This window comes from Artibeus jamaicensis, unplaced genomic scaffold (genome assembly GCF_021234435.1).
Source record: "Artibeus jamaicensis isolate MK-2021 breed Jamaican fruit bat unplaced genomic scaffold, CSHL_Jam_final scaffold_1283, whole genome shotgun sequence".
NCBI lineage: Eukaryota > Metazoa > Chordata > Mammalia > Chiroptera > Phyllostomidae > Artibeus > Artibeus jamaicensis.
Window position 1 is genome coordinate 6,075,183 of NW_026522028.1, and position 11,731 is coordinate 6,086,913.

The 11,731-nt window shown below is 38.6% G+C and overlaps 1 pseudogene; it reads right to left on the reverse strand.

Moving 5' to 3' along the window:
- Nucleotides 1–4,435: 4,435 nt before the first annotated feature.
- LOC119035627 (40S ribosomal protein S24-like) lies at nucleotides 4,436–4,848 on the reverse strand (annotated as a pseudogene).
- Nucleotides 4,849–11,731: the final 6,883 nt, after the last annotated feature.

Sequence of the window (11,731 nt, forward strand, 5' to 3'; positions counted from 1 at the left end):
AAATGAAGGCTGCCCAAAGTAAAATAAAGCAAAATATTCAGGGAAGTGACAGTGAAGGGAGGAAACTGGGACTGAAACAAACAATTTGGAACAAAATGAAGAAATAAACATCCAACTGGAACAGAATGAAGAAAAAAGAATTCAAAAAAATGGGGAGCATCTTAGGAAACTCCAGGAAAACTTTAAACACTCTAACATCAGAATCATAGGGGTGCCAGAAGAAGAACAAAAGCAAGAAGTTGAAAACTTATCTGAACAAATAATGAAGGAAGACTTCCCCAATCTGGCAAAGGAAATAGACTTCCAGGGAGTACAGGAAGCCCAGAGAGTCCTAAAGAAATTGGACCCAAAGAGGAATACACCAAGGCACATCATTATTAAGTTACCCAAGATTAAAGATAAAGAGAGAATCTTAAAAGCAGCAAGAGAAAAGGAGACAGTTACCTACAAAGGAGTGCTCATAAGACTATCAGCTGATATCTCAGAAGAAATCTTACAGGCAAGAAGGGGCTCGAAAGTATTTGAAGTCTTGAAAGGCAAGGATCTAAATCCAAGATTGCTCTATCCAGCAAAGCTTTCATTTAGATGGAATGGCAGATAAGTGCTTCCCAGAGAAGGTAAAGTTAATGGAGTTCATCATGACCAAGCCCTTATTATATAAAATGTTAAAGGGACTTATCTAAGAAATAGAAGAAGAGCAAAAACTATAAACAGTAAAAAGACAACAAACTCACAACTATCAACAATTGAACCTAAAAAAATGAAAACAAAAGCAAACAACTAGAACAGGAACAGAATCAGAGAAATGGACATCACATGGAGGGTTTAGTGGGGAGGGGGAGAGGAAGAATGGGTGAGAAAGGTGCAGGGAATAAGCATAATCGGTAGGCATAAAATACATGGGGAGAGGTTAAGAATGTTATAGGAAACAGAGAAGTCAAAGAACTTATATGTACAACCCATGGACATAAACTAAGGGTGGGGAATGCTGGAAGGTTGGGTTGAGGTCAGAGTGGGCATAAAAGGGAAAAAATTGGGACAATTGTAAAAGCATAATCAATAAAATATAATTAAAAAATAAAGTTTGTTCTATGTTTATCCTGACTATAGATCAGAAGTAGTTAAATGTCCTTCAGCAAAGAAGAACATATTGAGGAATCACAGATCATTGCTGTTTACATTTTATTTGTAGGAGTTAAATATTTGTTTTCAGTAAAAGAGTGTTACTTTTAATCACCTCTTTTAATGAAAGTCCTTTAGGAAAAACCCTTCAGAGCAATTGGAACATAAAAATTCTGTGTTGTTTCCTTACTCTATTTTATACCAGGAATCAAAGTTCAGTCAATGCTCTAACTTGAAGAGACCCCTAATTTTATAAGAACTATATTTTTTGATATTTTTGTCTTTGTTGAATAATATTTTAAAAAATGTTTATTTATTTATTTTTTAGAAAGAGGGAGAGAGGAAGACAGGGAGAGAAACATCAATGTGTGGTTGCCTCTTGTGTGCCCCCCAAAGGGGACCGACCCAAAACCCAGGCATGTGCCCTAGACTGTGAATTGAACCATTGGCTTCTTGGCTCATAGGTTGGCACTTAACCACTGAGCCACACCAGCCAGGGAAGCAGTATTTTTAAAAAATTTTTATTTATTTTGTTTATTTTTAGAGGGAGGGAAAGTGAGGGGGAGAGGGAGAGGAACATCAATGCATAGTGTTGAGCCTCTTGAGCGCTCCCTACTGGGGACCTGGCCTACAAACCAGGCACATTACCTGACTGGGAATCGAACCAGCAATGCTTTGGTTCAAAGGCTGATGATGCTCAATCCACTGAGCCACACCAGCTAGGGCCCTTTATTGGGCAATATTTAATGATTTTTTTATTGGTCTTTGGAAATTAATAGGTAGTTACAGAAGTGGAGATAGGGAAAACTCAGGTTAGAAACTCCAAACCATTTAGTTTTAAGGCCATAACTTATTAACAGAATGACCTTGGGGAACAGGTTGATCTGAAACACCTCTCACATTTAAGTTATATGAGTTGTGCATGAATTGAAGGAAAGTCAGCCGTAAAACCCTAACCTGGAATAATTAGGTCTTGAGAAAAGACTCTGGAGTTAGACTGCCTAGGTTCAAATCCCAGTTCAATTTTCCATTGCACTATGACTTGGAATAAGTTACTTAACCACTCTGGGCATCAGCTTCACCACCTATAATATGGATAAAAATAGCACCTATCTCATAGTTATGATGATTAAATGAGCTAGTATGTGAAGAACACACAGACAGTACAAGTAAGAGTTAGTTATTATGTTAAGATTGGTCTCAATATTGAAACTGGTTAATGATCAATGTATAAATAATTTGCCACATATCACCCTGGCTGGTGTGGCTCAGTGGATTGAGTGCCAGCCTGAGAACCAGAGGGTCACTGGTTCAACTCCTGGTCAGGGCACATGCCTGGGTTGAGAGCCAGGTCCCTGGCTGGGGGGCTTGTGAAAGGCAAACAATATCCCTCACACTGATATTTCTCTCCCTCACTTTCTCCCTCCCTTCCCCTCTCTCTGAAAGTCAATAAATAAAACCTTTCATAAAAATCCTCAGCTTTCTGTGTATACCACCAATCCTAAACTATTACATCATGATCCTGACCTAACCTTAAGCAAGATTACTCATTGAAAGGCCTTCCTTAGCACAGACTTCTAAATCTCATAAATATCTTGACTTTCCCCTCCCCATCCAAGATACTTTCAAGGTCATTTGCAGCTTTTTCACTCAGCTTTGTCTTTAAAAAAAGATTTTATTTATTTATTTATATTTTAGAGAGAGGGGAAGGGAGGGAGAAAGAGAGAAAAAGAAAAAAAATCAATGTGAGAGAGAAACATTGACCAGTTGCCTCATACACACCCTGACAGCAGGGACCAAACCTGAAACCCAGATACATGCCCTGACCAGGAACCCAACCTGAGTCCTTTCACTTTGTGGTACAATACCCAACCCACTGAAGTACAACGGTTAGGGCAGCTTTGTGTTATCAACAAGTTGTTTTGGTGATATTTATGGGATGGCCAGTATTCCACGTGGATTAGTGGAGTGAACTCTGGAACTTGAGTTAGAAGGTATGAGTTGGTCACAGCTGTGTCACTTGGGCAGGTCACTAATTTTCAGATGCCTTTTTCTGGTAAAATGAATGTCTATAAAATATGTACATATAATATATATAAAGGTACCTAGTCTAATAAAGACTTAATTTATTTTATTAGTCTAATAAAGACTTAATTTATTAAGTCTGATAAAGACTTGATAAATATTTCTTACATTACCCTGTTGGGGAAGGGCAAGCTGGGGAAATGACTATATTGTCAGTCTGTTCAAGCCACCATCTTTGGTTAAATGCTCCTTGGGGTACAGAAAATAAGTAGCATAGACAGTAGATAGGAAATACATAGGGGGGAGGGTAAGAATAGTAGGGGAAATACAGAATCTAAAGAATTTGAGACACATGTTCATGAACTAAAGGGGGGAATGGTGGGGGAGGGGTATGCAGGGTGGAGGGGAAGGGGGGGGAATAGAGCAAATGTAATGGCATAATCAATTAAAAAAAAATAAATGCTCCTTGGCCTTTAGTAACACCTTACAAATATAACCAGTGCAAGTTGAAGTCACTGGAGAATGGAGATACAGTATATCTTTCTGCCTGAAATACCACAGGTTTCTGAAGGAAGTGCACAGAGACTCAGAGCAAATATTAAATGGTTTTTATCTGTGGAGAGCTAGCAGCTGATCCAAAACCTTTTGGGTAGAGAACTGAGGCAGACCAGCAGCCAGCTTTGTTCTTCAGAACCTTGTTGGCATATGAGAGGTGTCCTACGTAGACATTTTCCAGGCTTTCGTCACCCTGTTCACTGACTCCTCTCCTTTCTCACCTCCTGTGCCAGTTACTGATTTATGAACTCTCTCTACTCTTTTTGCCTAGTTTAGGGGAAAATGGATTGGGACCCTTTAAATCTTGCTTTTCCAGTGGCACAATGTTGAGCTTTGTCAGTAGAAAATGCTGGAGAGACAATGAAGGGAGAAAGGGTTTCAAACCATAGGCTGATGTGCTTGCTTAGCAGGCTCCTTTAGGATGCTGGGCTTCACCAGTGCAGCTTCTTCAGTATCCAGGTCCCAGGATGCACAGAAGCCAGCAGCATCTGTTGTGCAGAAGTTTCCCTGGGCAGCCATCTTGAGTGGTTGTATTTGTATTTTTTGCATAAAAGTTCTTGGTTTTTTTAAAAGATTTTATTTATTTACTTTTAGAGAGAGGGAAAGGGAGGGAGAAAGAGGAAGAGAAACATCAGTGTGTGGTTGCCTCTCACACACCCCCTACTGGGGACCAAAAAGTTCTTGGTTTATTAATCTTCTCATTGAAAAATCTGCACAATCACTACAGATAAAGTCACTGAGGAATCTTTACTCCTTCTGTTGTCCAATCTCCAGCTGACTTTTTGCCAGCATCAACATTGGCCTTGGCCATACCCCTGACTTTCTTCATTCTGTTCTTGCATTCCTTTCTCGGTTTCCTTGAGGTTTTCTTCTCATATAGAGCATGTCTTGCAAGTCTATGTTGGGCTTCATTTTTCTTTGTGTAACTCAAGGAATCACATAAATCATGCCAAAGCCAGTTGTCTTGCCACTGTCAAAATAAGTTCTGAATCCAAACACAAAGATGACATTTGGTGTGGTTTTATACATTTTGGCTAATTTTTCCTGAATTTGTGTCTTGGGTACTGTTGCTTTTCCAGGGCGAGGGACGTCAATGACTATTTATTTCTGCTAAAGTAGCCTGTTGGTCATAAAATTCCTGCTCCAGAGGGTAGTTCCTGTGCACCTCATGATGAGGGCCAATCTTCAAGCAGCCAGGAAGGAAAAGAACCACCTTGAGTGGTTTTAGAGCAGAGTGCCTCTCATGAGACTCCTCTCTGTGAACAGTTCCACAGGAATTATAGGGGACTGATTTTTTACAGCAGGTTAGAGTGGGTTTCCAGCAAGTTCTGCTGGCATTAAACCACAGTGACTTCTCTGTCATTTGGTAATTCATGACTATTACTGTTCAACAGGATAGTGTTGCTAACTCTTTTATGTGAACAACAAACTAAACATATTTTATAAGGAAAGCAGAAATAGCTCATCTTTTATTGGTAGTATATCCAAGATTCTATTCTAAGAGAAGATATTGGTGACTGTGCATACACATGCCCTCCCCCACCCCACCAAACACACAAAGGAATGGGAAGACATAGTGAATGTAAAATAAGCAAAAATTCTTTATATCAATTGGTATACCTCAGCTGAAATCCTTTAAAGTAAACCTAGGGTTTCCAAAAAAGTTAATGAAGGGTTGTATCTCCTTATAAGTTAAAAAGACATTTAATAGTCACAGAATTGTTCATCCACAAAACTTCAACTTTTGAGATAAGTATACTTATTACTGGTTGTCCCATAAATCCAGGAATACTTTAGCTTTGAGAATATATTCCAACCATTTCAATTCTTCTTATTACATTGCAAAGCAAAATTAAACTTCCCTAGCAAATGTAGCAGTTCCAGAAACATCTGGTATTTATAAACAGAAGCTTGTGGGTGAAGACCATGTCTCCCTAATTTGTCAGCAATTCAATACTGCATTGATAGACACAAAACTTTAAGAATTATGTTGGCCTAATTAACTGTGGAGCCATTGTTCTAGACTATTCATTTTTTTTTTGTTCCTAGGGAACTTTAGTTCAGTTTTACTTTTCAATGCTTATTTTGTGAATTCACATAATGGTTCTTTTAGAAAGGTCTTGATATACTGCCTCAGGATCTGTTTGAAGGTGCAAGCCCAGCAGGAACAAGACACTACTACAGTAGCTTCCTTTAGAGACCTCTTTTCATGTCTGCAATAAAAAAGACACACTTAAAAAAAAGATTTTATTTATTTATTTTTAGAGAGAGGGGAAGGGAAGGAGAAAGGGAGAAAAACATCAATGGGTGGTTGCCTCTTGCCTGCCCCCAATTGGGGGCCTGGCCTGTAATCCAGGCATGTACCCTGACTGAGGATTGAACCAGCGACCCTTTGGTTCTCAGGCTGGCACTCAACCCACTGAGCTACACCAGCCAGGGCTACAATAACAAACTTTTAATGATGTGGAATTGAGCATCCTCTGGGGGAAGCGTGTGAATGGATTCTCTGCTTTAGTCACACTTAACTACTTTCTTAGACACAGATCCGAATGTAGGCTATGATTACAATTTCTTGAGAATCTTAAATTTAATCTCCTTTGGATAGAATGGAATCTCAGTTACCAGTGTACATTAATTAATACAGCACTTTATATGCATGATGGTTGTCTATATCAGTCTGGGATTTCCTGACTCACATTTTCCTTCAATGGACTTTCCATTTTTCCACAATTTAATATTTATGGAGCAAATAAACTTTTCTGCTCAAAAGACTATTATTAGAATTGCAATATAGTTTGAAGAGGTATTAACAAGATAGCATACTTTAGCTCTGGTTTCAGATTGACCTGAATTTAAATATTGGCGTTGTTATTTGCCTCAGTTTCCTCATTTAAAAAAATGGGATATGATTAGTATCTAAGTCATGGGGCCATGAAAATGAATAACTGAAATAAAACATGTAAAGGGCTTAGTAGTATGCCCAACACATGCCAAGTGCTTAAGAAATTATATTTTTGCCTCATATTAAAACCAAGAACACTGGGGATGTTTTCAAGGGGGTACAGAGGTTTTATAAAGATGAAAAATTTCTGATTTTCCTGAGGAAATAACAAGTGGAGGTAAGCTATTTTTTGGTGTCCTTGGCCCTGTGAGGATGATTCTGTCTTAAACTCCAGTGTGCCTTGCTCCCTTTTGATGCCCCTTCCAACATGAGGTAGTACTAATTTTCATGGTCATCTTTAAAAACAATCTACCATATCCAGATTCACCAGTAGTTCAAAATTAGCCTAAATATCTGGCAAGTGAAGGGGCCTTTTTACAAAAGGGTAAAAAGTTAGCAAAATCAGCCCTGGCTGGTGTAGCTCAGCAAACTGAGTGCAGGCCTGGGAACCAAAGTGTTGCTGGTTTGATTCCCAGTCAGGGCACATGCCTGGGTTGTGGGCCAGGTCCCCAGTAGTGGGTGTATGAGAGGCAACCACACATTGATGTTTCTTTCCTTTTTTCTCCTTCCCTTCCCCTCTCACTAAAATAAATAAATAATTTTTAAAAAGTTAGCAAGGTTGTAGGTTTCATGTTAATTCTTCCAGAGATGTTCTAGGGAAAGAAGGGGTGGGGGATAGATTGTATTCACATTATGCAAGTCTTGTTTTTAACTTAACAATGCATCTTTAAGATTGTTTTATATAAGTATACATACTGTGGCTACATTCTTCTAAATAGATGCATTATGGTCCATTATTTATTTATCAAATTGCTTCCTGGATAATTTCTAATCTCTTACTATAATAAAAGTGCTGCAATGAATATCCTTATGCATCCATCATTTCACACATGTGATGATATTTCTGTGATAAATAACAGACTAAAGCTGCTTAGTCAGAGGGTTTCTATAATTAAATTTTTATAGATATTGTTGACCATTTTTATGAGGAAAAAATGAAATCACTTACTAGTTTCAATTTACATTTCTCTGAGTATGCAGAAGTTGAACATCTCTCAGCAAATTTTACAATGACTTCATGCCTACTGTTTTATCGGATATTCAGCTGCTGTCTTCCCAACTCTGAACAAACTCCCCAATGTTCTAGAGCAGCAATTTTTAACTGCTGTGCTGCAAGAATTTTTTAAATGTGCAATACCTGTCAATTTTGGCAGGGACACTGACCTCTTTTCCCTTAGATTGTCAAATAAAAATATGACAACAATCAACAATACAAAGCCGTCTGGTGGGAATGAATCAAAGTTATACCTATTTTGTCGGACCAGCAAAAAATATACTTTCTGGTGTATGGCAGAACTTTAGTTATTAGTTTATGTGTGCCATGGCATGAAAAAGGTTGAAAATCACTGCTCTCAAATATTCTCCTCCTTTCAATGCCTGATTAGGGATGCGAGAAGAGGCTGAGTGCTCTTAGGTTGAAGTGACCTTAGTAGTGAGATCCTACATGGCATAGCATCGCTATTGCTTCTGTACTCTGAGTTTCCTCTCTTCCAATTCAGTGGTATTATCTCAGTTTTTTTCTAGTTATGGGCTATGGTATTTTCAGCCCCTTGTGGAAGGAAGCCACTACAAGTTTCCTGCACTCATCTTGGCTGGCCAAGGCTTTTAGTTTTTCTGTGTTGGTTATTCAGAGAAACAGAACTACTAGATTATTTAATATACACACATATATAATTTGTATATGTAATTTGAGTATATATCATTTGACATTCTCTATATAGAAAACCCTAAAGAGTCCACCAAAAGACTATTAAAAATAATAAACAATTAAACAATAACAAAATTAAAAAAATTAAAAAAGAAATAATAAATGAGTACAGTAGAGTTGCAGGATACAAAGTCAATGTACAAAAATCAGTTGCATTCTTGTATAATAACAACAAAGTACCAGAAAAAGAAATGAAGAAAATCCCATTTACAATTGCAGCAAAAAGAATAAAGTATCTGGGAATGAACTTTTTAAAAATATATTTTATTGATTATGTCATTACAGATGTCCCATTTTCCCCCTTCACTCCCCTCCACCCTGCACACCCCTCCCTCACCATTCCCCCCTTTAGTTTATGTCCATGTGTCACAAGTTCTTTAGATTCTATATTTCCCCTACTATACTTGCCCTCCCCCTGTCTATTTTCTACCTACCATCTATGCTACTTATCCTCTGTACCTTCTCCACCCTTCTCCTTCTCCCACTCCCCTGTTGCTAACCCTCCATGTGATCTTCATTTCTATGGTTCTGCTCCTGATCTAGCTGTCTGCTTAGTTTGCTTTTGTTTTAGGTGTGGTTGTTAATAACTGTGAGTTTGCTGTCCTTTCACTGTTCATATTTTTATCTTCTTTATCTTAGATAATTCCCTTTAACATTTCATATAATAAGGACTTGGTAATGATGAACTCTTTGAACTTGACCTTATCTGGGAAGCACTTTATCTGTCCTTCCATTCTAAATGAAAACGCTGCTGGATAGAATAATCTTGGTTGTAGGTCTTTGGATTTCATGATTTGGAATACTTCTTTCCAGCCCCTTCTTGCCTGTAAGGTCTCTTTTGAGAAATCTGCTGACAGTCTGATGGGAACTCCTTTGTAGGCGACTGTTCCCTTATCTCTTGCTGCTTCTAGAATTCTGTCCTTCATTTTAATCTTGGCTAATGTAATTATGATGTGCTTTGGTGTGTTTCTTCTTGGGTCCACCTTCTTTGGGACTCTCCGAGCTTCCTGGATTTCCTGCAAGTCTATTTCCTTTGCCAGGTTGGGGAAGTTCTCCTTTATTATTTGTTCAAATAAGTTTTCCACTTGTTGTTCTTCCTCTTTTCCTTCTGGTACCCCTATAATTCAGATGTTGGAATGTTTAAAGATGTCCTGGAGGTTCCTCAGATGCTCCTCATTTTTTGAATTCTTGTTTCTTCATTCTTTTCTGTTTGGTCATTTTTTTCTTCTTTCTGGTCCACTCCAGAAAGAAGTGGAGCCCCAGTTTGATTTGAGCCCCAGTTTCCTTTCCATCACTATTGGTTCCATGTGCATTTCCCTTCATTTCACTTAGTTTAGCCTTCATTTGTTCATCTAATTTATGACCAAAATCAACCAGTTCTGTGAGCATCCCGATCACCATTGTTTTGAACTGTGCATCTGATAGGTTGGCTATCTCTTGGTCACTTAGAAGTACTGGCTCTGGGGTTTTGAGCTGTTCTTCTTCTCGAGCCATAATGTTTTTTGGTCTGTTTGCTCTTGTTAGGTATGAGGGGCAAAGCCTTAGGTGTTCACCAAGGCTGGGCGACCAAGTTGCTTGGTTGTGGCACTATATGAGGGGGCGGGATCAGAGAGGGGCAATGGCATTTGCTCTGCTCTCTCTCATACCTCGGTCCCCTCTGCTGCTTCCTGCAAGCAAATTGGGCCCTTCAGGTGCTGGTTCCTGGGTGTGTGGGCTTGTGCACCTTTTAGGATTCTGTGGGTCTCTCCAACGAACTCTCTGTGAGCCTGGGAGCCTCTCCCGGCACCTTGACCCCCCCAAATTTTTCCAGTTGGTACTTTTAGGCTTTAATTCCCATCACTGGGGCTGTGGTTTGTGTGGTCTGTCTCACTGCTTGCTCTTTTGCCTGGTTTATCTGAGTGTGAATGTGTGACTGCGGTCAGCCAGCCACCTTGCTCCCTCACTGGGGTCCGTCCATTGCCACCCCACACCTGAGATCTGCCAACCACTGCCTGCGTGCCTGGGTCGGTCCGGCCACTTTTTCCTGTGGACCCCTCTCCACCAGCTGCTGACTCCGCCCCTCTCACTGGTGTGGATGAATGGTTCGTTGTTGTTGGACTTCCGTACAGTTCAATTTTCTGTCTGTTTTGGTTGCATTTTTGTTAGTAAATCTTTGTTCTCTTTAAACTTGGTTGTGCAAGGAGGCACAATGTTTCCACCTATGCCTCCATCTTGGCTGGAAGTCTGGAATAAACTTAATAAAAGAGGTAAAGGACCTGTATACTGAAAACTACAAGATATCGTTGAAAGAAATGGAAGATACCAAGAAATGGAAAGATATTTTGTGTTCATAGACTGGAAGAATTAACATGTTAAAATGGCCATATTACCCAAAGCAATATATAGATTTAATGCAATTCCCACCAAAATCCCAATGGCATTTTTCACAGAAAAAGAACAACAACAAAAAAAATCCTCACATTTGTATGGAACCATAAAAGACTCTGAATAGCCAAAGCAATTCTGGAAAAAAAAAAAGAACAAGCCAGAGGTATTACACTCCCTGACTTTAGACTATACTGCAAGGCTACAATAATCAAAACAGTATGATATTAGCATAAAAAAAGACATATGAATGAATGGAACAGAGTAGAAAGGCCATAAATAAACCCACAAATATGTGGGCAACCAATTTTCTTTTTTTTTTATTGTCGTGTACATGGAGTGTTATCTTTAAAAAATGTTTTAATTGAATTCATTGTGGTGACACCAGTTAATAAAATCACATTGGTTTCAAGTGTACAATTCCACAGCACATCATCTGCATAATGCACTGTGCATTCACCACCCAAAGTCTGTGGGTAACTAACTTTCAACAAAGAAGCCAAAAATGTGCAATGGAGAAATGAAAGTTTTTTCAATAAAGAGTGTTGGAAAAACTGGAAAGCCACATGCAAAAGAGTGAAACTAGACCACTCTCCTACACCATACACAAAAATTAACTAAAAATGGATTAAAGACTTGAGCATAATTTGAATATTATGTATAATTTATATATTATATATCATATTATAAATAGTATATGTTTATTACAGGGATTTGACCTTATCCAATTTTAGAAAATAGTTAAAAAATCAATATAAGGTGATTGTTTATTTTTAATTAAAAATTTTTAATTAATTAATTAATTATTTTAGCTTTTATTTATTTATCTTTAGAGTGAGGAAGAGAAATATCAATGTATGGTTGCCTCTTGTGCGTCCCCTGCTGGGAACTGGCCTGCAAACTAGGCATGAGCCCTGACTGGGAATCAAACGGCAATCCTTTGGTTTGTAGGCCCC